Source organism: Dasypus novemcinctus, chromosome 4 (genome assembly GCF_030445035.2).
Source record: "Dasypus novemcinctus isolate mDasNov1 chromosome 4, mDasNov1.1.hap2, whole genome shotgun sequence".
NCBI lineage: Eukaryota > Metazoa > Chordata > Mammalia > Cingulata > Dasypodidae > Dasypus > Dasypus novemcinctus.
In genome coordinates this window covers 116,318,032-116,345,521 of record NC_080676.1, presented here as the reverse complement: position 1 = coordinate 116,345,521, position 27,490 = coordinate 116,318,032, and the positions used below count along the sequence as shown (strand labels likewise).

Below are 27,490 nucleotides of genomic sequence, written 5' to 3'. Positions count from 1 at the left end.
TCAAGAGAGCACACAACTAACTGAAAGAAAGAGCCAATGGATAGGGCATCCACCTACCACCTGGGAGGTCCACGGTTCAAACCCCAGGCCTCCTTGACCCGTGTGGAGCTGGCCCATGCGCAGTGCTGATGTGCTCAAGGAGTGCCCTGCCATGCAGGGGTGTCCCCCACGTAGGGGAGACCCACGCACAAGGAGTACACCCCGTAAGGAGAGCCGCCCAGCGCGAAAGAAAGTGCAGCCTGCCCAGGAATGGCGCCGCACACATGGAGAGCTGACACAACGAGATGATGCCACAAAAAGAAACACAGATTCCCCATGCTGCTAATAAGGATAGAAGCAGTCACAGAGGAACACACAGCAAATGGACACAGAGAGCAGACACCTGGGGGTGGGGGCAGAGGAAAGGGGAGAAAAATAAATTTAGAAAAAAAATCTTTAAAAAAAAAAGAGATAAAGTTCATGCTCGGTTTTGGTTGTTTGATGCTACTGCAGACCAAGGAGTAATGACAGGACTCAGAGAATGGCAGTGGGAATAGATGCAGAAACAGAGACCATGAGAAACAGAGGCCAATTTAGCAGATAACAATGTAGTGTAAAATGCAAGCCATCCCCTTCTCACTCCTGGCCCCTTCCTCCTCCACGTAATCCCCTGAAAATTAGGCACCATGTTGAGGAAAAAGAAAAGGAAGGGAAATGTTAAATGAATTACATTTAAATCTGAAATGACCAGAGATAGCAGGAAATGACTAAGAATATATTTCCTGCCATCAAGTAGGATGTGTTTAATATATACTTATTGAAAAATTGCTATGTGCCAGGCACTGTTGTAGGTACTCGAGATATACCTAGTAGCGAGAGGAAGGAGGGGGAGCAGAAACAGATCTCTATGGACACCTTGCAGAGTAACACAGAAAAAAATGGGTTAAGAAAATGGGATAGGCAGCAAGATGTGTTATAAATTGGGTTGGTCAGTGATCCTCATTTTGAAGGTAAGACTTGAGCAGACACTTGATTGAGGTGAGGAGGTAGATAACCTGGTATTTAGAGCAAGAGCATCCCAGGGAGAAGAAAGAGCTGGAGCAAAGGTCCTAGGGCAGGAGCACACAACGCATATTTAAGGAAAAGCAGAGTAGTGAAGTAGCAGAAAAAGTGGACAGAAAGTAATGGGAGGCAGGGGAAGAAGGTGAAGGGGAAGGGAGAGATCTTTAGGATCTTCCAGTTTCTTTTCCAGCATTTGGATTTTACTTTGAGTAAAGCAGGGATCCAATAGGGCACTGAGGAAAGGAGTGATATGATCTGAATTGCCTTTGAAAAGGATCATTCTGCCTGTTGTGAATCTAGCATGTAGGGAGAGGAGGTAAAGGTGGATATAATGAGGAACAGTAGGAAGTTATTTCAGTAATTCACACAAGGGATGATGGTGAAAGTGAATACAAGTGGTCAGAGTTTGAAAATATTTTAAGGGTGGAGCCAGCAGATTTCCTAATGGACTGGATGAGGGATATGAGAGAAAGAGAGGAGTCAATGAACTCCAAGGTTTTATGTCCTGAGTTACTTGAAGGATATAGTTAAAATCAGCTGAGATAGGGAAAGTTGCCTGAAGGACAGGTTTGATCTTGGGCATATTAAGTTTGGGATGTCTATTTGGAAGCCAGTTGGAATGAAGAATATGCAGGTAGATACACAAGTCTGAATGGCTCTTGATTGAAGAGATGACATTTAAAGTCACGGGGATGAACTGAGGACTGGTTCCACATTAATATGTTTGAGTAATATCTTGCCAGACAACCATCTCACGAACAACAACTATAAATTCTAGACTAAAATACCACAAAGAACTACTGAAAGGCTCTTGGGAGTTAACAAAGCAGATAGACTGTACAGGGAAAATGAATTGTAAGAAGCAACTGGTATGGGATGAGTTTCTCATTTTTATAGCCTTTAGCCTGAGTATAGGCTTCAGTAGTCCCTCTAAGGAGTAGTTCAAATTTCAACAGAAAACTGTAAGTTTTTCTGACCCAAAGAATCAGAAAACAGAGTTTGGGGCAAGCATAGACACTAGAAAGTAAAGGAGAAAGAGAATACCCGAGAAAGAGGTCCCAAACTCTGTGTATAAGTCCTGTCAAAATTTCTGACTGGCCATTGAACCATTCACGTGTTGGAAAACTTTCAGCTAAAGATAGAAGAATTGAGCTGACACTTGAGCTATCACTGAAGAGACAAAATTTGCAGTCAATCCAACTAAGATAGCTTTCAGATAAAACAAAAATATTCAACTCTGGAGGAATAATAGAGTACATAAAGTCTCCACAACACACAATTTGCAATGCCTTGTGTGCAATGTGAAATCACTCTGCATATGACTCAGGAAATGTGTCTATTCACAAGAGAAATAACAATCAATGGAGGCCAATCCTGAGGTAACCCTGGTGTTGGAGTTAGCATAAAAGGATTTTTAAACAGCTATTTTAACTTTTTAGTTTTGTTCGATGAAGTAAAGTAAATATACATACAGTGAACGAAAAGCTAGGGAGTCTCATCAGAAAAACAGAAAATATTTTTTTCACAAATCAAAATTCTAAACTAAAAAGCCCTGTATTTGAAAGAAAAACTTCACTAGATGGGCTTTACAGAAGACTAGAGATGACAAAGGTTAGTGAACTTGCAGAAAGATCAATAGAAATGATCCAATCTGAAAAAGTAAGTGAAAAAAACTCAGAAAGTTGAATGGAGCTTTAGGAAAGATCACACTAGTAATTGAAGTCCAGGAAAGAGGAGAGAAGATACCAGAAAAAAATTTCTTCAATTTGCTGAAAGATATTAATTTACAGACTCAAGAAGTTAAACAAACTCCCAGAGCAAGGTAAATATAAATCAAAGTTTGTGACTTTGGTCACATCATAGTCAAACTACCGAAATCCAAAGAAAGTGTGGTCATTTGTGGATGCAAATATTTGAAAATTATATCCACTAATATTTATGTAAAATTCTATGCCTTTATAGAGTAATAATTTTGATTTCTTCCTTTGTATTTTAAATTTATAGGCATTTCCCAAATTATAAACAGGCTATATTTCACATATTGGTTTTTAAGTTATTTTAAAGCTCAGAATGTGTTATTCTAATAATATTGATGCTGTATAAGGTAGTTTATCCTGGCTGGTCCTTAAACTCCTATGAGCAATTGAATTGTATTATTAGCTACTCTAGGAAGTTTCAGCTATTCAGATTCTTATTTCTATGGGAAATTAATTCTAATTTCCAGCCCAAGATTCTGGAACACATCTCCCATTATGAAGTGGGCCTGAAGGTGGGAGTGGAAACAGACTCCTTGTTCCCATTCCCCATCCTGATCTTCCAGCATTGGTGATAGGACACCAAGGCTCTCATGGCACCAAGGATCGAAGCCATGCCATAATGGAGATCCTGGACATTCTCTCACCAGTGAAAATTAAATGAAGACCCAGGAGGCACTATAGCAAAAGAGATGAGAAGGAAGTTTCAGTAGCTGGGGTGTGGTGGTGAGTTCCTGGCTACACAGCTTGTATATAAGGCAGTTAAAGTGTTTCTGTGCTCTACCAGCTTGTGTGTGCCTGTGGTGTGCCAGCACTCTTTTCCTTATATGCTGAAATCCTGTTGACCTGCAAATCCAACATCTAAAAATTGTCAATGAACAAACTTTTTCCTCATATCTGCTTTTATGATTAAGGTATAAATGACTATTAAATAAACTAAAAACACAGACATATTCCAAACATATATGTTAAAATATGTAGAGCTAAAGCCCATTTCCTATGTATTGTGTACCTTCAAAGTTGTGCAATAGTAATTGATGTCTGTAATTAAAATGCTAAGGGCAGGGAAAAACTTCTGATGGGAATTCTGTATCATCATTAATTAAATTATTTTCAATATGACCTACTGTTCTGTGTAAATCTGTGAGCATTAACAAACATTTAATTCTTGAGTAAAAAGAATGTTAATCAAAACAGCTCCCAAACATGGAGGGTGAAACCTTATGGCTGTTTCCTTAAGTGAAGAGACATTTTACTTAGATATTTTGAAGTAAATTTGTTTTCCTTTCTTTTTGTTCTTCAAGGCCATCACTCTGTCACAATTCACCATTCTTTATCTTGAAATGTAAAGTTATATTTGTAGATACACATTGGACCTTAAGATTTGAAGCGTATTCACCTATTTGTGAAGACATTGAATTACTTTAAACTAGCAGGGCTGAATATTTCTCAAATGCACAAGAAAAGCACTTGAGTTCAAAAGATTTAGACTTGTAATTAGGACTCATTGAGAATAAGAATTACAGCTAAGTAATTTTCTTTTCTTGTTTCAAAAGAAATGGGAACATAGATATATATTCTGAATGCTTACAGTCTTAATTGCCTGCCATGAGATAGTATTTAGAAGTATGATTAAATAGGTTAAGACACATCTAAAGAAAAGAAACCTCTAAGTAAGTTAACACTTTCTAAGATTGAATTTAAGATTTATAGCATTTTCCCACTTTTTAAAAAGTTGCATGTGGTTTATATAGATGTTGTTTGAAACCAGATTGTTCATGAATGATAAATTGTATACTGATTCACTGACACTGTTTTTAAAATAATTGTTTCTATTTCAAATCTTCTCTTTCTTCAAAAGTCACACAGATATTCTAAAGTACTAAAATCTCTTCTCTGTAATCTTGTTCTAAAATGTCTCTCTGATGATATGATCTGGAGCTATTTGTTCACTCATGACCTGTAGAGCTTTCTTAACCTCTTATAAAGTAAAGTGCCAAACATTAGGCGGATATAATTACACTTTGGTCATTTCTCTGAGCTTTGAAGGCTAATGGATAGCCTCAGGTATTTAAATAACTGCTTGAATTTTCTTAATTGGTACAAACTGTCTGTAATAATTCTACTTTGGCTAGTATGCCACCGAAAAGCTTTATTGTAAGTTTATGTACTTAATTGATAGTGTTCAATGATATGTGGCATTTATATGAACTTTTGTCTTATTTAATTGCATATGAGGTCATCATTCCGTCAAATTTTGAAGCTATATACTATGTTTACAAACTAACAAATAATTTGGAATCAATGTTTACATGCTGGATCAATCAATTTATTATTTTATGTGGAATTTTGTCAGTCTTTTGTATACATACCAAAGCATATGCATTCAAATGATTTTTCATGTTTTTTCATGTTGCAAATTTATATGAACACATATTTACTTTTTTTAAAGCTACATTGGCACCCGACTTCTTTTTGTTTGTTTGTTTGCTTATTGTTTGTTAGTTTTGCTTTTTCCCTGGGAATAGAACCCAGGATCTCCCATGTAGGAAGCAGGCACTCAACCACTTCAGTCACATCCACTCTTCATATTTACTTTTGAAAAAAAATGAAATATCCATGTAAAATATGATAAACTATGTTGGATGATTCAATAATTATAACAAACAAGTATTTGAAGAATACTTTTTTTCATTTTCACTGCAGGACTTTATTTTCTACATTAAAAAAAAATCAAGGTGTATTTGGATTCATCAGTATTTTCATTTAAAACTCAGGTGTGGGAAGCGGACTTGGCCCAGTGCTTAGGGTATCCATCTACCACTTGGGAGATCCCCAGTTCAAATCCCAGGCCTCCTTGACCCATGTGGAGCTGGCGCAAGCACAGTGCTGATACGCGCAAGAGTGCCTGCCACGCAGGGGTGTCCCCGCGTAGGGGAACCCCATGCACAAGAAGTGCGCCCCGTAAGGAAAGCCACCCAGTGTGAAAGAAAGTGCAGCCTGTCCAAGAATGGTGCCACACACACGGAGAGACGGAGAGCTGACACAGCAAAAGGATGCAAGAAAAAGAAATACAGATTCCCGTGCTGCTGACAACAACAGAAGTGGACAGAGAACACCCAGCAAATAGACACAGAGAACAGACAACCAGGGTGGGGGGGGGGAGGGGAGAGAAATAAATAACTAAATAAATCTTTAAAAAAAAATCTCAGGTGGTAAAATATACATTAAGTATTGACCTAAATCATGATTAGTATAAAATAAATTGTCATGATAGAAATTGTGGGAACAAAAACAATTATAAACAAGAAAACGACCTTTGGAATTTCTTATTCAGAAATAACCTTAGCATCTTAGATGCGCACTAGTTAGACATTCCTTGGTCTGAATCCTTGTCCTAATCCATCTGCCTTGTGACATCAGAAAAATTATGAAACTTTTTAGAACAGCTGTTTCCTCATCTGTAAGACTGGGAAATAATTTTGAAGACTATCATAATTATGTCAAATACTTAACATCTCTTGATATTTCATGGGCACTCAATAAACGTTAGATCATTATTACCATTCCTACAGATGAAATGTCTTATTACTTTTAGTTCTACTTTGATTATAATCAGAAAATATATTTCCATTCCAGATGGCTTTAAATGACCTTGGACTATTTCTAAACACAAAACATTTCCCCAAAGTATTAAGAATGGACACCACTAAGGTTATTCTGAAATAAAAATATTTCAGAAAATGTAAGTGCAAGTCATTTTTCTAAAGAGTAACTACTTGAGAGGACACCATTTATTTGAATGTTTAAATGTTGGTATGTTTGAAAAATGATTGTTCTATAGTTGCTCATATATTAAATTATTTTTATTTATTATATTCTCTCTTGGTAAGTAGAGGATTATAAAAAAACATGTAAGTCATTAAGTATTATTAATTTTAAGTCACTAAACTTTGTCAATCCCAGATGGCCTGCCTATATATTAGTTTAAATGTGTTATTTTTTTGGTAGTTTTTGTCTGAATTTGCCAGGCTGCTCTAAAAATACCACGCAGTGCATTGGCTTAAATAAAAGAAATTTATTGGTTCACAATTTTGAGGCTGAAAGAAGTCTAAAACCAAGATAATGGGCAAAGCTTGCTTTCTCCTGGAGTCTGTGTCATTCTGGTGCTGGCTACCAGAAATCTTTGGGTTCCTTAACTTGAATCTCTGTGTCCCCGGCACATGGCAATGTCCTCTCCTTTCTGTGTCTGCTCTTCCAGTTTCCAGTGACTTACCGCTTTTGGTGTTTCTCATATTCCCTGACTTCTGGTTCTTGATTTCTTCTCTCTATAAGGCATTCTGTAATATGGATTAAGACCCATCCCAATTCAGCTGGCCACATCTTAACGAAAAATAATATCTAAAGGTTCTGTTTAGACTTAAGCTTACATCCACAGGAATATAAATTAAGAGTAAGACAAATGCCTTTGATTGGGCATATAACTCAATCTATCATAATAGGTTTTTTTTTTAAAGTAAGTGTATGTGTGTCTTTTTTCTTCTGCAGCAGCAGCTACTATGCCATAATAAACAATCTTTAAAACAAATCCTTGCCACAGTATTGTATATGTATATGATCTCAGGATTCTGCGTGCTCACTAAGAAATGTCTTTGAATTGAGGATATATATACACATATAACACATAAAATATTAAAAATATCCATCAAATGATGAATGGAGAAACAAATTATGATATAGATACACAATAGAATATTAGTCAGCTGTAAAAAGGAGTGAAGTTCTGATACATGTGATAATAGGGATGAACCTTAAAGACATCATGCTGAGTGATATAAGCCAGAAACAAAAGAACAAATACTCCCTGCTCTCACTGATATGAAATAATTAGAATAAGTAAATTCCTAGAGTCAGAAACTAGAATATAGGTTACCAAGGGGCAAGGTCAGGAAGGGAATGGAACGTTAATGCTTATTGCACTGAGTTTCTTTGGGATGATGGAAAAGTTTTGGTAAAGGATTGTGGTTATGGTGGCACAACATTGTGAATGTAATTAAAAGCATTGAAATACATATTTGAACATGGTTAAAAGGGGTCATTTTACATTTTCCATGAATAATTTTTTACAAATCCATAGAACTATACAACACAGTGAACCACAAAATAAACCACAGTTAATTTACAATTATAAAAATGTTCATTCATCAATTTCATCAAATATACCTTTTTAATGCAAGGTGTTAATTAATAGGATTAGATATGGGAACTCTGTTTTATGCATGACTTTTCTGTAAACCTACAACTTCTCTAATAAAAAAAAAGCAGTCATCCACACTTACCTACCTCCTTTGTAGAAAAAAAAATAAAAAGAAGTATAATTGTTAAAAACGAAAACTGTACATAGATGATTGTGCTATATCCATTAATTCCTGGAATCAAGCTGATAATGTTGGCATGTATCATCCCTGTTTCTCGGAACTATAGATATAGCATAGTTATTTATGTAGAATTTTCCTTTTTAATGGTAGCCATTAGCCACATGTGGCAATGAGCAATTGAAATTTGGTTTCCATGTCTGAGCTCTGAATTTTAGCTTATTTAATATTAATTAATGTAAACTTACATTTATATAGCCACATGTGGCTAGGGGCTACCACATGGGAAAGCATAGCTCTAGATTAATGAGCATTTTTCATGTGCAGTTACTTTTATACTCTGCCTTGTTCCTGAGAATGCCCAGAATAAAAATGCTTTGGAGTGGCACATCCCTAAACCAATTCCCTTGTCATACAGGTGTGACTCAGAGAGTTTAAGTAAGTTGCAGAAGATCCAAAGACACAAAGTGGAGATGAGATCCAGATCTCCAGGTTCTGTGCCTAGTACCCAACAGAATTTAATTTCTGATTCCTTTTGGTAAGTGTCAAATGTGGTAGATGATGATAGTGACATTCAGTCACTAAAATAATTAACCTCTATGTCTACTTCTGTGGTGTGGTAACAAGAAATGGGAAAAAAAGAGACAGAAGAAAGAGCTTATTTGTATGACTTGTCTCTGCTCCGTATCTCTCTAGTGAATCTGTTGGTAGAAATGATTATATTCTTTTTAATGGTTATAATCTTTTTAAATGTATGAACAAGACCAAGTATTATGATTGGTCTTGTTTATAAACCATTAGTTGAATTTATTGTGTGAAAATCAGATTTGAGTACACAATCCCATTTGATAAAGACTTTGAAAGATAAAAAGGCTATTTTTAAGAATTTTGTGTAAAAAACTATTTCAATGACAGTAAACTCACATGACAAAGAAGAACACAAGGTCAGTGATTTGTATATTCAAGGGCCATTGCCCGTAACTTACTAGACAAATGCCATCTAGAAACAGAAATGTATCTTCCTTTCATGTTCATGAATCACTGCCTTCCTCTCACTAATCCAGAGTTTCTTTCCCTAAAACAAAATATCAGAAAACAAGTACATGAAATAAATAAATGCAGTATGTTTTTCAAAGTTACAATTATTATTATAGCACACAAGAAATTGCCACATAGCTGTTTTTTAATTTTCCCAATTTAGATTTCACGATGGATCTCACAGATGAATCAGTTTTTCTCCTCATATCAACCAGTTTTCCCTATTATTAAGAAGTATTTACAGGATGACACATGGCCTCTGGAATTTGTATAAGAATAATTTCAGCAATGGTTCAGCAGAAACATTAAGGATTTCATGATTTCCAATCCCAAATGCTAGAGACTTTGTGATAGAATTTTAGTAGATGTCAATAATATTTCTGATAGAAACTGTAACCAAACTCAAATTCTATTTAAAAGGTATTCAAATTACCAGAGTAACAAGCTGTTCACTCTCTGTGGGCGCTCACTTTACATTTAAATAACATGTTTATAATCAGTTAAACTAGTGAGCCGCTTGAAACTATTTCTGTAGCCAACAAAATTTTCTTTGTGTACAGGAAAAATGCTCTGACTTTAAATGTTTATATATTTTTAACTTGCAAAGAAGGCATGTGCTTTTTTTTCCTTGAGACGTTGTTCTAAAATCTTCCATTTAAATTGTTTCCCCTGACCTTTAATAATAATTATAGGTTCATATTGCATATCTCATCAAATCTTGGGCAGAGAACAACAGAAATAAGAGCAGGAGAGATTCTGAGTTTACAAGATCTGAGTCCCATACTAAGTTTAAAGTCAATAACATGTATTATTGGGCCTAAATGATCCAGATTTGAGATCTATGTGGGTTTGATGTACTAATTTATTTCTTGATATTCACTTCAAAAAAAAATCTATGTAGGCAATCTATTAACATAAAACTGACACTTATTTAAACTTACCATTTCCCATTTTGTTGGAAAGATCTCAGTTTAGAACTACAGGAAATAGAGCCCATTCCTCATAATAAATTAAAAATGGAGAGATACCATTACCACATTGTAAATTATACAGCCAGTCTTAGGTGATTTATTTAGTACCTTAAACACCTAGGAAATTTCACTCATTGGCAGCAATTGAAAATGCATATTAATTGCATGTTCCATTCTGCCTCTGAAATAAAAAGAGAATGTCAGAATATACTAACTCTGGTTTCCTTTGGAATACCGTATGTTAATTTCTTTTATGTGTCTTTAATCTTTTCAGCAGTGCTTAAGGATTTGGAAGATGTTGATTAAAGCATTTCCTCTGATTAATTATATTTTGGCTTTCAACTGTTTTATTTTATTTTAAAATCAAGCGCACACACATTGTCTGGATTATATGAGCATCTGCTCTTCCCAGTATCTGCAAATATTTATATAAATCTTACTGCCACCCTACTCCCTCCAAGTTCTCACTGCTTAGCTAATTCTGATTGCATCTCCTCATTAAGCCATCTTCAGGATATGGAAACATAAATAAAACAGACTAACAGCCTACATTTCAGAGATATTTGTGTGCATGGCTTGCCATTTAGTTAATGTTATCAAATTCTTAGGATTTGCTCTGAAATCACTGGGTTTCCTCTACCCCTGCTTGCTTTACTTATACATCTGATTACTATTAACATTAAAAAACCTATTTTGGATATAAAGGCTAGGCTCTTATCACAAGGATATACTCCTTTGTATGCAAGGTCTATAAAATGAGTATGATTGAAAATTTTTAATTTAGTAGGATTTTTAAAGGTGAGGCATGAATGTCTTCTATATTAGTTTTCCCTCTTAATATCCTTAGTATTTGTTCCTTTTTTATTTATCTATGGGTTAAGGAAATATATAAAAATAGTATTTTGCTACAGGGAGGGAAAGCTAGTACTTTCTATAAAGACTATTGTTCACCTGGGTTTCCTTAACTAATTACAGCTTTCATATGAAGACAGGACTTTAATCTGGGGTCTTTGCTTTATTTCATGCTTTGATACAGAGTGAGTGACATCTATTTGACTCCATTTTACAAATTGTCCTTTGACCACGTAGTTTCTGCATACAGAATTATTTTTTTGATAGTAAATTTCTAAGGCTGAGAATTTCTGTTCTTGCAGCTTTATGTAATTATGTTCAAAGGGGTTTGAATTAAAATGGAACAGATGTGTCCATCTTTAATTATGGTGTAACAAATTGTGTTACTCTAAGGCTTTATTAAGTGAAACGCTCATCTTTATGTAATAATGGGTCAGACAGTTTCAAAATGATATCAGCGAATACAGTGTATTGCCTATTCCACTTTGACTTCAAAAGGACTCTCAAAGCTCATAGGATGTGCTCAAAAAGCTAGAAGAAAAAAGTGGAAAATATATGTTTGGTTTTTATTCTAAGTTAAATGAAAACAATCTTGAGAAATGTAAGATGCATATTAATGTCATTTAAATAAGACAAAAATGTAACATTTGACTTCACAGATAAAACCAAGAGGTGCTGGGGATATTCAAATCTCAGAATTGGAAAATATCATTTGAGTTTTCAGGAAAACCCTGTTTTATTCCCTTGTGTAGAAACTTTTGATGATAAATGAGTGGCTATAAAAAGTCATTTTTTGTGTGTCACTTCTAAGTGAGGACAACAAAGCCGTTTTTAAACTAGTGGGAAACTACTTAGAGGACTGAAAGTTGCAAGAAGAATGTGGATAGACATGAATCCTGTGTTGTGAGCCCTAATCCAGCTTTTCCATTTCTGTCAGTAACACCTCAGTGCCTTAATGCTTCTGGACTTCTACAACTCCTTTTACTTTTCTATCCCTGTGACCCAAAATGTCACCAATTATTGTCATTTTTTCCTGATTTATTTCCTGGTACATTTTCTCTCCTTCATTTTCATCAACACCTTCATCCAGGCCTCATTACCTCATACCTAGATTATTGCAACCCCTTTTTAATGGGTTTTCTTAACCCATTCTGTCCCCTTTCCTTCCCATTCTTCAATCCATTGTCAAGCTAATGTAAAATTAATAATTTTACTGCGACACACCCTTCTTAAAATATTGTGATAGATTCAAGTTGTCTATTATATGAGGCCGGATATTATAGTCTGCTCTACGGGGCCATTCATAATCTCTAAAGACCTTCTTATTACTCCTTGCTTTTCGTCAGTAAAAAGGGTAATTTTCCTCTCACAAAATACTTTAACTTTCAGTAAATAGACATACCTTCATCTAGTCGGGGTTGTTCACTGAATCCTAACATGCCTTTATCCTCACTTCCATGTTTTTTTTCCCTCCAGTTTTAGGATGGAGAGATGATAGATGTCCTATTCTTACTAAACCTTTCCCTTTCTTGAAAGGCCAGATTCTCCATGATGCTTTTTCTCTTTTCACTTTCTCTGAGTTATTTCAATTTTGGTTCATGACCTAATTGTTTTCCAAACTGGTTTTGACTCCTCATATAGATTTTTTGTTGCATATCTTTAAATTTATTTATTCATTTTTAATGTTTTTTTGCTTTTTTATTTTTTAAAAAAGCTTTGGATTATGAAATGTTACATAAAAATATAGGGGATTCCATGTACTCCAACCTCTCCCCCTCCTACAGTTTCTCACATCAACAAGATCTTTCATCGGTGTGGTACATTTATTACACTTGGCAAACATATATTGAAGTTTTGTACTATTGGACCATAGTTTACATTATAGTTTACACTTTGCCACACACAATTTTATAGGTTTGGACAAAATATATAATGACCTGTATCCATCATTGCAATGTTATGCAGGATAATTACAATGTCCCCCAAATGCCCCCATTTTGCCCCTATTCTTCCCTCTCTCTCCCCTCAGAACGTCTGGTGTGCACTGCCTTTATAGCAATGATACAATTTCCTCAATTGTTAGAATAATAATAAGTCTATTTAGTCCATTTTTGCTCATTCATCAGTCTTGAGGATTTGGGAATGGTGATGCTGACCCTGCCTCTGATCGAGGTGGGGCTCAGGTTCCATGGGCAGATGGATAGAACTGTATTGCTTGCATTTGCAGACATTCTCTGCTTCATGGGATGGGCATTGTCCATCATCATCATTTTGTTAGTTGTCCTGGGGGAATCCAATGATCTGGAGAATAGGTGTTGGTCACAACTCTTCTGAGATTCAGGGCTCAACTGGCATATGAACATACTGAAGATTGAAGTCTCTGAGACTTCTCATGTAGATCTTATTCTCCTGATGAAGTAAGATTTTATTCACATAATGACTTATCTATAAGTATAAATTGGTTGATTAATTAGCATGTTATTCATTGTTAGGGCTTCTCTATTGTTTAATTCAGAGACACAAGGGGTAGAAAGATGAGATGGGCAAAAGAGACAATTAGGGTTTATTTTATTGCAACATCCATAAAGTTTTGGTCATAAGGAAACAAATGCACTAAATTTGAGAAGAGGAAAAAAATTAAACTCCACAGAGCTATAATAGTTATAGTAAGCACCAGATTTTGAATGACAATCTTAACAGATTAAGATCTTCACCTCTAAAGATGAATTATAACAAAGAAACAAAAGACATATTAAGAAACTGTAGAGGACAAAAGGAAGAATGCAGAACTATAGATTTCAAAACGGAAGACCCACCTAGACCATTGTTTATCCTGACCCATTCCATGGTATTTGCATGTGCAGCCCAGGAATCTAAAACAGAATTTGAACCCAGGAGAGTGGGATGCTGCTATTCAAACACTGAAACTGAGGAAATGGCTTTGGAATTGGGTAATGGTAGACACTGGAAGAATTGTAAGCTGTTTGATAGAAAATGCTTAGGTAACTTTGAAGATTGTTGGTAGAAATACTGATGCTAAATTTACTTCCAATGATGCCTTAGAAGAAAATGATGAATGTGTTATTGGTAAATGGAGGAAAAGTGATCCTTGTCTTAAAGTGGCAGAGAGTTTGACAAAATTAGGTATCAGATGGAAGGCAGAACTTGAAAGTGATGAACTTGGATATTTAGCTGAGGAGATTGCTAAGTTAAATGTAGGAAGTGCAGCCTGGTTTCTCCAAGCAGTTTAGAATAAATTGTGAGAGGAAAGGGATAAACTGAGACCTGAACTCCAGGGCACAAAGAAACCAGAAATTGATGGTTTGGACAATTTGGAGCTTCCAGAAAGAAGTCCCTAGAGAACAGTTTTCCATGTGAGGATTTAACTGAACATGAAACCAGTCAGTCATGTCATTGCAAGTCAGGATTGGAAATGCAGTTATCTAGGTAGGATATGTAGAAAGCTCTTTTTTCTGATTGTTTGGATCCCTATATACTACATGCAAAACTGAAAAGTTTCTTGCATAATTTGTATGAATGGAACCACTGCCAGCATCAATTAATGGGACAAATTGAAGGTAAAATTCACTCTAAGGGCAGAAGCATGGAAGATGTGATTTTAGATGGATGACATATTTTCCAGCCAAGAGAGAGCAGGCCTACCCATGTGTATGGAAATGGGTGAGTCTGCCCCTGAACTTGGAGAGGTTGGACCTTCTGCCCAGTTGTTCAGGAAGAGTGTTGCTGCCCCAGTGGTCGGAGTGGGTTGAGCTGTGCCCCAAGCATTGCAGAGTGCCAGACTACTATCCTGATGTTTGGAGAAAGTGGAGCTGTTTGGGGAGAGTATGGCTGCTGGGCAAGCACTTGGAGGGGTGGGGCTGTGGTTTCTTCAGGCCCAGAGGGCAAAATATCTTTCCATAGATGGCTCTCAGACCTTGAAATCTAATGGAATATGCCCTGCAGGGTTTCAGAATTGTTGGGGACCTATTAGGCCTGTTTTCCTTCCAATTTCTCCCTATGGGAATGGGAAGTTTATCCTATGCCTTCCCTCCTTCGTGTTTTGGAAGCAAATAACTTATTTCCTCAGTTTCAGAGGTTCACAGTCAGAGGAAAGCTGTGCTTCAGGTCAGATCATAACCATAACTGTTTTTAATGTGATTTTGTACTAAGCATTGTTTTTGAAATGACATACATAAGACTTTTGGGATATTGTAATGGAATGAATGTATTTTGCCTATAGAAAGAACATATCTTCTCTAGAATCCAGAGGGTGGTGTGTGGTAGTTGAGGCTGTATTATACCAGAAAAACGTATGTTTAAGGTTGACTTGTTTCTGTGGGTAGGAACCCATTGCAAGTAGGAACTTTTGTTGAGGTTACTTCCAATAAGGTGTGTTCCACCTCCAAAAGGATGGGTCATAATCTTATTCCTGGAGTTCTTTATAAAAGAATGAAATCCAGACAGAGGGAGAAAAAGCCATGCAAGCTAGAAGCTGAAATAAATGAATCCTGGAAGAGAAGGGAGAGACCAGCAGACACTGCCACGTGCTTTGCCACAGTCAGTCTTTGGGGATAAAGCATCACCTTGATAATTCCTTGATTGAATACTGTTCTGGCCTCCAAACCATGAGCAAATATATTCCCTTTGTTTAACCTGACCCATTTACTTTGAGAAGTCTAGGAAACTAAAATAAAAGGCATATAATATTTCACAGTATAACCATTATTGTATTGTTAAAAGATTTTTTTTTTAACCATGATACCCAGTACTTTGAATTGTGTGGTCAGACTCCATAGATACGTGTGTGTAGGATATGTGGATATTTCTTTTGTTTGATTGTTTGGATCCCTTTGTTAATATTCTCTAATTACTTTTTTCTTAACTTTTTCAGTTGTTTATACAAATTTACAAACATAAAACTAACATTAATATTGATGAAGACAACTTCAGACTAATGTGCTTAACCAATACCTGCAATTTTATTTAAGACAAAGGAATTGAAAAAGCACTCTTTGAAAAATTGATTGTAAGTTCTCTTTTTTTTTTTTTTTTTGAGGATTCTTTGTGAGGGAAAAGGAATATATCTTATATTTATACATATAAATTATAGGAAAGTGGTGGAATGGACATTTAAAATATGAATTTGAGGGTTTTTTAAACACAATAAAAACATTTTATACTCCAAAATTAAACAATTGTAAATAAAGAACATAGAATCTGAAGGAGATTTTAGAGATTATCTAATCTAATTCTTCGCAAATGTGGTTAAGAGAATAAGGAACCCTCTCAAGTTCCACAGACGTTTAGAGAGATTTAAAATTTGGTAGGTCTCCTGGCAGTCAGTTTATTGCCCTTTACTCAACACCATATTGAAGCATGGACTTTTGTAGATGATGAGTTTATTCAAAACTTACTCTAGATATTTAGAAACATGCCCAAAGAACCAATTCTAATAAATTCTATCAGCCTAGTAAACTATCTCAAGAAAATTTCCCTTCCTTAAGATTCTCTTAAGAAATCCTACACTACTTGAATTCTAGGACAATGAGGATAAACTTCTCTACCCCTTGTCTTGAGAAATACTGTCCTTTATTACCTGGATGGACACTACTTCTTCATCATATTTTCCTATTTTGGAATAACTGAGTAGATGAGCTAAGCGTGAACTTTCTTTCCCAGCCCTTTAGGCCTGCATTGCTCTGGAATCTGAAGACGTATTCATTCATTTATTCATTCAACAAGTTTACACTTATTGAGTCAACAGCTTTGTTGCCCTGAAATTGTTGTGAATGAATGAGAAACAAAGGTAAAAAAATAACATTTATGATAGTCATTAGGGTTCTTCTTTTTTTAGATGTCTGGTCTGATTGGATTGCTTTTCTGTATGTTCTGGCTATTAAATATTACCTTGTAACATAAATCTACCCACCTGGGCCTGAATCTTTAGAGCTTGAATTTCTCTGCCATTGAAGCATGTGTTGACAGGCAATTTGGGTCCCTGAGTGACCAAGGTAAATGAGGCTTTTCTATGGGTCAATGTTGAACATAGAGGATGAAGGCATTAAACTACAGAGATTTTAGAGATTGTGACCACAGTTTAAGTTAGCATTATTTCGATGCAAAATCTTTGCTTTCAAGGTCCTCTTAATTTAGTGGAGTGGAGATAGAAATAGAATATTTAAAGTACACACACACTAATCCAATCTATTAAAGATATGCTTGCAAGAACATATATAGGTATGTGGTTCAAGGGACAGTAAGGTCATGTATACTACTAGAAGGAAAGCTAAAAACTGTAACATGGGACTGTAGAAGATAGTAAAACCTCATGTAAAACAAATATGGGTGATATTGCATATGTAAGACTATTTCTACAAAATATAAATACAAATATGCTGGAGAGAAGGAAAAGAATAGCAGCTATCTATGGTAGGGGAAGCATATAGAGATTAAGAAGTGATGAATTATTTTCTGTTTCTTTGCCTATTATATATATATTTTTTTTAATTTTTTTATTTTTTATTGACTTTGTAATAATATTACATTAAAAATATATATGTGAGGTCCCATTCAACCCCACCCCCCTACCCCCCCTCTCCCCCCCCCCCCAACAACACTCGTTCCCATCATCATGACACATCCATTGGATTTGGTAAGTACATCTTTGGGCACCTCTGCACCTCATATACATTGGTTCACATCATGGCCCATACTCTCCTCTATTCCATCATGTAGGCCCTGTGAGGATTTACAATGTCCGGTGATTACCTCTGAAGCACCATCCAGGGCAGCTCCAATGAAAGTGTTCTAAGAATGGTTGAAGTGATGAATGCACAAATATGTGATTACACCGAAGACCATTGATTGTATACTTTGGATGGATTTATGCTTTGTTAACATGTATCAATAAAATTGATTTGTTAAAAAATATGCTAACATATGATAGAAGGACGGGGGAAGGAAATTAATAAAGTTGATGAGATCAGGCTTAGGAGTATGATAGCTCTGGGTTGAAATTTGATTCCTCTATCTTTTAACTCTAAGACATTAAATTCTCTAAGCCTCACTTTCCATATCACAGAATATGGATAATAGTAGTATATAAATCATAAGGCAGTTGTAATCATTAGGTAGGGCTTCATAATAAGCAGCCAATAAAATGTACTGTAATTACTATTATTATTATTTTATAAATTTATATGTGATATGGCATTGGAAATGCTTGTCTATCAAAGCTTCCTAAGAAAAGTGATATTGAATGCTGAACAAAGTCCTGAAATTTCAGGATTTGTGGTTGCTGATGAGAAACAGATATTTCAAGCATAGACCTGGGTGAATGTGTTGAAGAGTTGTTATGCATAAAATACAAGAGAGTGGTTAGAGTGAAGTCGAGAAAGCAGGCAAGAACAAAAGGAAAAAGGCATACCTATGATGAGTACAAAGCGGTGATCACACTCGCAGTAGATGAGAAGCATTAATGGTTTTAAGACCAAATTGACATTTTTAGAAAGATCATTAAAGCATCAGGGTAGAATGAGGATCAGGGGAAAACATGAGATGGGAAACAGATCTGTAAAGATGTGACTGAAGTCTTCCAGGTGGGAAATGTGGGCATATAGTATGCTAATTATAACTGAAATCATGGATATGTGACTTCACAAAGAGGGGTCTGTTGATGATGTCAGGGCTGGGAATGGAAACATCTATATCACTAACATTCAGCCGGCTTCATGAAGTGAAGTGTTCTTGGGGAGAATAACACCAGGGAGGAGAAGAGAGGCAAGGCCAGGAAACGTGGCTAGCCATGGATGCCAAGGTATGAGACAATGTGAATGGGGATGATCAACATTGTGAAATCTGGCAGAAATACAAAGTAAGATAATACCTTAAGAGTCTTCATTCTATTTGAGCATTAAGAGATCATTGTTGATTTGCATAGGATAATTTTGATAGATTTGGGGAAGTCAAAGTCTGATTGCGTGAAATAAATGAGGGAGTTTAGTGGTAGTATGGCAATAGTATGAGCAGAGACTAAAATTTCAAGAAGTTTGGCTGTAAATAATAGAGAAAAATTGGGGATCCAGAGTGACAAAAGATTTTTGTTATTTTGTTTTTTGTTTTTGTTTTAAGATGGAAGAGACATGGAGTATTCTTCTTAGACCCAGGCAAATAGAAACCTGCTCTGGTCTATACTTCAAAGTGAATTCCTGTAGCCTATTGGACATATTTGTATCCAAGGCAAGGAATCTGGATTCCAAGGGGACTCACCCCTAGGGAACTTGAGAATTCTGGGCCCAAATGACCCTGATCAAACTTTGAAAGCCTTCACAGAATTCTTACATGAATTTGTCTTTCTGAGGTTGTGGGCTGCTGGGGGTTCACCCTTCAGCCTGGTGGGTGGCCACAGAATAGCTGTGGTAAAGGTGGAGAGGTGGTTGGGTGGGAACTCCAAGGAATGTGGGAATTCTAAATTTGAACTTGGTCTTTCAGGTCATCATAAAACTGTAGTTGTCAAGATAAGTATTGACAACTAATTTGTTACTAATTTGTTAGCTTGATAGATTTATTGTAATTAGCTTCATGGTATAATTGACATCTAATAATTTGCATACATAAAATTATACAGTTTAATAAGTTTTGATGTTAGTATATACCCATGAAATGTCACCATACTTCAAAAGGTGAACATATCCATCATCTCCAAAGTTACCTTGTTCTTTTTTTTTTTAATTTTAATTTTTTTATTTTATTTCTCTCCCCTTCCCCCCAGTTGTCTGCTCTCTGTGTGCATTCGCTGTGTGTTCTTCTGTGACCGCTTCTATCCTTATCAGCGGCACAGGGATCTGTGTCTCTTTTGCTGCATCCTCTTGCTGTGTCAGCTCTCCATGTGTGTGGCTCCATTCTTGGGCAGGCTGCATTTTCTTTCATGCAGGGCGGCTCTCCTTACGGAGTGCACTCCTTGCGCGTAGGGCTCCCCTAGGCGGGGGAAACCCCTGCGTGGCAGGGCACTCCTTGCACGCATCAACACTGCGCATGGGCCAGCTCCACGCGGGTCAAGGAGGCCCGGGGTTTGAACCGTGGACCTCCCATGTGGTAGGTGGATGCCCTATCCATTGGGCCAAGTCCACTTCCCCCTTGTTCCTTTTTTAATACCACCTTCCTGATCCTCCTGCCTGCCATACCCTAGACATTTTTTAAAAGTTTTATATAAATAGAATCATACACTATTTTTTATTGTTTTGACCTGGCTTCTATCACAGAGCACAATTATTTTGAGATTCACCTATGCTGTTAAATTTTCAATCCTTTTTATAGCTAAATAACATTTCATTGTATGGATATACTGTAATTTGTTCAGCTTTTAACCTTTAGATGTGCATTTGAGTTGTTTCTAATGTTTGCCTATATAAAATAATGCAACTGTGAACATTCTTATACAGATGCATGCTTTCCTTTTCTTAGGAGAATACTAAGAATGGAAGGGCTAGATCACATGGTAGGTGTGTGTTTAACTTTTTAAAATATTGTCAAACTGTTTTACAAAGTGTTTATACTGTTTTATTAATATATTCTGAACTACAGCATATGAGAATTGCAGTTTATCAGATGCTCAACACTTGGTGTGATCAGTCTTTAATTTTAGGCATGATAATAGTTACATAATGATATCTCACTGTGGCTTTAATTTGTCTTACATAATGACTAATGAGGTTGAGTATTTTTTTAAATTTATTTGGCATTCATATTCCTTCCTTAGTAAAGTGTCTATCCAAATCATTTCTCTGTTTTTAAGTTGGTTGTTTGTTTTCTTGTTGAGTTTTGAGAGTTCTTTACATGTTGTGAATACACATGTTCAGCAGATATATGCTATACAAATATTTTCTCCGAGTCTGTGCCTTGTCTTTTCATTTTTTAATGATGTAATTTGAAGAGCAGAAGTATTAAATTTTGATGAAACTTAATTTGTCAGTTTTTTTCAGAGATTGTGTTTTTGAAATCATATCTAAAAAATGTTGGCCTAACCCAAGATTTTCTCTTGTTTTTTTTTTCTAGAAATTGTACAGTTTTAAGTTTGACATTTAGATTTTGAGTTAATTTTTGTATATGGTATAAAGTATGGATAAAATTTTGTTGAAAAGACGGTCCTTTTTCCACTGAATTGCATTTGCAATTTTGTCAAAAATAGTTTTCAAAATTTATAGAGATACAGAAACTGTATTCTGTTCCATTATCTGTGTGTCTATCTTGAAACCAATACCACACTATCTAGGTAAGTGTAGGTTTATAAGTCTTAAAATCTGGTATTGTTAGCCCTTCAGATTTATTCTTCTTTTTCAACATTGTCTTATTTTACAGGACAGCTGTAACAAAGCACCAAAAACCAGGTAACTTAAAACAACAGAAATGTATTTTCTTACAATTCTAGAGGCTAGAAATCTGAAAGCAACCTATAGAATCCTTTTTTGCCTTTTCCTAGCTTCTGGTGGTTTGCTGGCAATCCTTGGCACTCCTTGGCTTTCACCTGTAGCACTTCAGTCTCTGCCTCCAACATCTCGTCTTCCCTGTGTCTGTGTCCAAATTTTCCTCTTCTTGTAAGGACACCAGTAATATTGTTTCAAGGAGCTAGTCCAGTTGGACCTCATTTTAACTAATCACATCTTCAAAGTCCCTAGTACCAAATAAGTTCACATTCATGGGACATTGAGACAAGTCATTCTCAAGGTGATGCTTTCTTCTTAAAGACGGGCTGCCAGGGATCTTTGGCCTCTCTGCCACATGGCGAGGCCCTGGTGTGTCTTCTGGTCTTTTACTTTTCTTCCCAGGTTTTGTTGATTTCTTGCCTCCATGGCTTTCTCTTTCTGTGTATTCATTCCATTCATAAAGGATTTCAGTAATAGGATTAAGACACATTTTGAATGAGATGGGTCACACCATAACTGAAGTAGTTTCATCTAAAGGTCCTACATACAATGGGTTCACACCCACAGAAATAGATTAACTATAAGAACATGTTTTTTCTGGAACACATTCAACTTCAAACTATTACACTGCACCCTCTGGATCCCCCAAAATCAAGTTCTTTCTATATGCAAATACATTCATTCCATCATAATATCCCAAAAGCCTTACGTCATTTCAGAAACCATGCTAATTATAACATCTTATTAAAATTGGTTATAGGCGGGGTCTATCTTGGGGAACAATTCCCTTCTGTGGACCTGTGACACCTACAAAACAAGTTATCTATTTCCGAAATACAAAAGACGGACAGGCCTAGGATAAACATTCCTATTCCTATAGGAAGAAATTGGAAGGAAAATGGGTCATGGGTCCCAAACAATTCTGAAACCCAGCAGGGCCTGCTCTATTAGATTTCAAGGTCTAAGAGTCATCTTTGGAATGATGTTTTGTCATCCAGGCCTAACGGAATGGCAACCCCACCCCATCTAAGCATTTGTGCAGCAGCCTTGTACTTCCTGAACACTGGGGTAAAGACCCACCTTTTGAGAACCTGTGTGGTGGCCAGACTCTCCGTAATGCCCAGAGAATAGGCTCTAACCTCAGAGACTGGACAGTAGCACTCTTACTGAACAATATAGTGGAAGATTGGTCTACCCTCTCCAAGTTCAGGGGCAGACTCACTTTGCACATACATAGGGAGGCCTGCTCTCTTGGGCCAAGAAGATGTTTTCAGTTCAGACCACAGCCGCCACAATTCTGCCCTTGCTGTGAATTTCTTTCAATTTGTTCCCTTCTCTTTCCTTTTTAGGCCAGGCTAGCAGTGGTTCCATTCATACAACTTTGGTAAGAAACTTGCCAGTTTTGCATGTAGGATACATGGGTTCAAACAATCAAGTAAAAGAATTCTCCACAAATCCTTCCTGGATAGCTGAATATCCAGTCCTTACTTCCATGGAAATTGTTGACTGCTGCCATGTTCAGTTAAACCTTCACATTGAGCACTATTAATGGAGGACTTGCTTTCTGGAAGCTCAGAATTTTCCAAGCCATTAATTTCTGGTTTCTTCATGCCCAGGAATTCAACTCTCAGCTTATCCATTTCCTTTCACATTTTACTGTAAGTTGCATTAAATTTAAGGACATATTTTTCTAGAGTACATATAGCTTTAAACCACCACATATAAATTTTAGAACCAACTTACCAATTTCTCCTAAAATGGCTACTGGACTTTTTATTGTGATTGCACTGAGTCTATAGATCAATTTGTGTAGAATTGGTACGTTAAAGATACTGGGTTTTCTGGTCCATAAACAAGCTATGTATCTCCACTTCTTTAGATTTTTAAATGATATTCTCAGCAGTTGTCTTTTTTCAGGTATTTCCCTTCTTTTCTCAGATATATGCTAAGAATTTTATATTGTTCGGAGTTATTGAAAATGGTAATTTAAAATTTTAGTTTTTTATTATCCAATACTAGCTGATTTTTAAAAAAGATTTATTATGGTAACATACATAGAACACAAAATTTCCCACTTTAACCAAGAAAAACTCAAATGATATTTATATATTGATCTTGCATCTTGCAATCTTGTTAAACTCATTATGACTTCCAATAGCTTAGTACATTCCATTAGACTGTCAGCATAGGTGTTAAAATCAATTGCAATTAAATACAGATTCCTCCTCCCTTTCTCATACAGATGCTTTTTTTCCCCTTGTCCAAGTACATTGCCTATAACCTTCAGTACAATGTCAAATGGAGAGAATGAACAAGAATATGTTTTTGTTCTTGTTCCTGAACTTAGAATGGATGAATTCAGCTTTATCAATTTAAGAATTATGCAGATGTTTTTGTAGGTGCCCTTTATTAGGTTGAGAAAGTTGCCTTCTATTTCTGGTCTCCTGAGATTTTCTATCAGGAATGTGTCCTAGATTTTGTCAAAAGTTTTTACTGATTTTTTGGAAATTATCATATTTTATTTTCATTCTTAGTTTGCTGATCGTGAATTACTTTTATTAGTTTTCAAATGTTAAACCAATCTTGCATTCTTGGGATGAAACCCTATTTTGTCATGAACATTAGCTACAAATATGCTACAAATTTCCCCTTAAGTCCTGCTTTATCTTCACACACATTAATATGTTGTGTTTTTATATTTATTCAGTTCAAAATACTTTCAAAGTTTCCTTATTTTTTCTTTGACCCATGGACTATTTAGAAGCATACTATTCAGATTTCAAAATTTTTGTGTTATTTCAGAGATCGCTCTGCAATTGACTTCTATTTTTTTTTAAAGATTTATTTATTTATTTATTTCTCTCCCCTCCCCCCCACCCTGGTTGTCTGTTCTCTGTGTCTATTTGCTGCGTCTTCTTTTTGTCCACTTCTGTTGTTGTCAGCGGCACGGGAATCTGTGTTTCTTTTTGTTGCGTCCTCTTGTTGTGTCAGCTCTCCATGTGTGTGGCACCATTCCTGGGCAGGCTGCACTTTCTTTCACGCCGGGTGGCTCTCCTTACGGGGTGCATTCCTTGTGCGTGGGGCTCTCCTGTGCGGGGGACACCCCTGCGTGGCAGGGTACTCCTTGTGCGCATCAGCACTGCGCATGGGCCAACTCCACACAGGTCAAGGAGGCCCCGGGTTTGAACCGCAGACCTCCCATGTGGTAGACGGATGCCCTAACCACTGGGCCAAGTCCGCTTCCCTGATTTCTATTTTAATTCCATTTTGGTTAGAGAACATACCATATACTTTGCCTGACAAAAATGCTTTTGAATTTATTGAGACTTTTGTAATGGCCTAGAATATGGTCTATCTTAGCAAATGCTCTGTATGCTCTTGAAAATGATGTGCATTCTGATGTTGCTGAGTGAAGTGTTTCAAAAATTTTCTTTACATCAAGTTTATTGGTAATGTTCTTAAATTAAACTATATCCATGGTGGTTTTCTGTTTACTTTTCTGTCAGTTATTGAAAGTGGGACATGAAATCTCTGACTATAATTATGGTTTGTCAGTTTTTCCTCAGAGTTCCCTCAGTTTTTGCCTCTTGTATTTTGAAGCTCTATTAATAGGGGCATAAACATTTAGAATTGTTATTGTACTCATGATAATCTAACTCCTTTATCATTATGAATTTACCTTTATTATCCCTGATAATCTCGTTTGCTCTGAGATCTTCTTAGTTTGTTATACATTTAGCCACTTCTGTTTTCTTTTATCTTGTATTAGCAGTGTGTATCTTTTCCATCTTTTACTTTTAACTTATTATTTTCTTTATGTTGAAAGTGCATTTCTTTTTTTTTCCTGTTATCTTTTTTTTTTAATTAAAATTATTTATTTTTACAAATTACATTCAAAAAATACGAGGTCCCAATCAACCCCACCGCCCCCACCCCCCACTCCCCCCACAGCAACACTCTCTCCCATCATCGTGAGACATCCATTGCACCCAGTAAGTACATCTCTGAACATCACTGCACCCTGTAGTCAATGGTCCACATCATAGCCCACACTCTCCCCCGTTCCATCCAGTGGGCCCTGGGGGGATCTACAATGTCCTGTAATTGTCCGTGAAGCCCCACCCAGGACAACTCCACGTCCCGAAAACGCCTCCACATCTCATCTCTTCCTCCCATTCCCCAAACCCAGCAGCCACCATGGCTACCCTTCCCACACCCATTCCACATTTTCTCTGTGGACATTGGATTGGTTGTGTCCATTGCATATCTATATCAAGTGGGGGCTTAGATTCCACATGGATACTGGATGTGAAAGTGCATTTCTTATAGGCAGCCTACTGTTGGGTCCCTTTCTTATCTAATTTGACACTCTTCATTTTAATTTTGGGGTGTTTAGCCCTTTTATATTTAATATGGTTATTGATATGAATAAGTCTATCAACCTTCTGCCTTCTGTTTTCTATTTGTGTCATCTGATTTTATTCTATTCCTATTTTTCTGCCTTTTGAGTATTTTTATGATTTTATCTACTCTCCTGGAGTTTAGGATTTATATTATATACCTTCAATACATCAAAGTCTATGTTGAAAGTGATAATATACCACTTCACATTTAGTATAATAACATTATGATAGTATACTTCTGTGCCCTTTTCTGGCCTTTGTGTAACTGTTGTCATATATTTTACTTTTACAAATATTGTAAAGCTCACAATATGTTGTTGCATTTTGTTTAAAAATTCAATTAGTTTTAAAGAGTTTTAGGTTGTAAGAATAATATATAGTTATTCATGTAGATACCATTTCCAGTTTTCGTTTGTTTGTACTGACCCAGATTTCCATCTAATATTTCTCTTCTATCTGAATGATTCCTCTAACATATTTTGTAGAGTGGGCCTTCTAATGTTAAATTATTTAAATTTTGTATGTCTGAAAATGTACTTTTTTTATTTGACGAATTGTGAATTAGCAAGCAATCACACATATCATACAGGATTTGCATACATTACCACACTACCTTACATTATTGATGCATTTCTTACAGATGATGAAAAAAATCATCAAAATATTACTGTTATCTATACTTTTGCTTTCATTTTTGAAGATATTTCATTTTCTAGGTTGGAAATTTTTCTTTCAGTTACCCCCCAATCTTCTTGCTTGCATTGTTTCCCATGAGAAATTTCTGTCATTCTTATCTTTGTTCCTCTATACAGAATGTCTTTTTTTCCTCTGGCTGCTTTTAAGATTATTTTATTATCATTGGTTGAGTAATAGGATTATGAAGTGTCTTGGTATAGCTCTTAATATTTCTTTTGCTTATTGTTAATAGTCACCCAAAGGGGTGCTGAGCAAAATACCAGAAATTGGTTGGTTTTTATAAAGGGTATTTATTTGGGGTAGGAGTTTACAGATACTAGGTTATAAAGCAAAAGTTACTTCCTTCACCAAGGTCTATTTTCATGTGTTGGAGCAAGATGGCTGCCAACATCTGTGAGGTTCAGACTTCCTGGGTTCCTCCCTTCCTCAGGCTTCTCTCTGGGTTCAGGGTTCTTCTCTTCCCAAGGCTGTCTTTTTCCTGGGCTCATGTTACTCTCTTCCTGGGGCTTGCTTCTCTTTCCTCTGTGAGCTTACTTCCCAGGGCTCCAGCTTAAGGCTTTAGCATCAAACTCCAACATCAAAACTCCAACATCAAAGACCCTCAACTCTGTCCTTTGCCAGGCCTTTTATCTGAGTCCCACCCACCAAGGAGTGTGGACTCAATGCCTAATGACAAGGCCCAATAAAAGCCTTAATCATAACTTAATCACACCCAGGTACAGACCAGATTACAAACATAATCCAATATCTATTTTTGGAATTCATAACCATAGCAAACTGGTACACTTATGTTTTATTAACATTCTTGGACCTGTTGTTTACAATTTATATCAATTTAGAAACATTTTGGACATTTGTTTGGACCCCTACTCCTTTGGTGACGCCAACTACATTTATGTTACTTTGCCTCAAATCATCCCTAGCTAATTGATGTTTTTC

At 36.2% G+C, this 27,490-nt stretch overlaps 1 protein-coding gene across 9 annotated transcripts in view; it reads left to right on the top strand.

Annotated features, from left to right (window-relative positions):
* Positions 1 to 3,132: 3,132 nt before the first annotated feature.
* CSNK2A2IP (casein kinase 2 subunit alpha' interacting protein) overlaps positions 3,133 to 27,490 on the top strand; it is a 124,282-nt gene continuing 99,924 nt past the window's right edge. For 5 of the 9 annotated variants that reach the window (XR_009185597.2, XM_058296037.2, XM_058296038.2 and 2 more), the window contains exon 1: positions 18,739 to 18,847. The gene's annotated coding sequence lies outside the window, so the exon portion shown is untranslated. Of the gene's footprint in view, positions 3,522 to 18,738; positions 18,905 to 20,493; positions 20,528 to 21,385; positions 21,417 to 27,490 lie in introns of those variants that run through there. The other 4 variants (XM_058296042.2, XM_058296041.2, XM_058296040.2 and 1 more) reach the window with 4 other exon arrangements.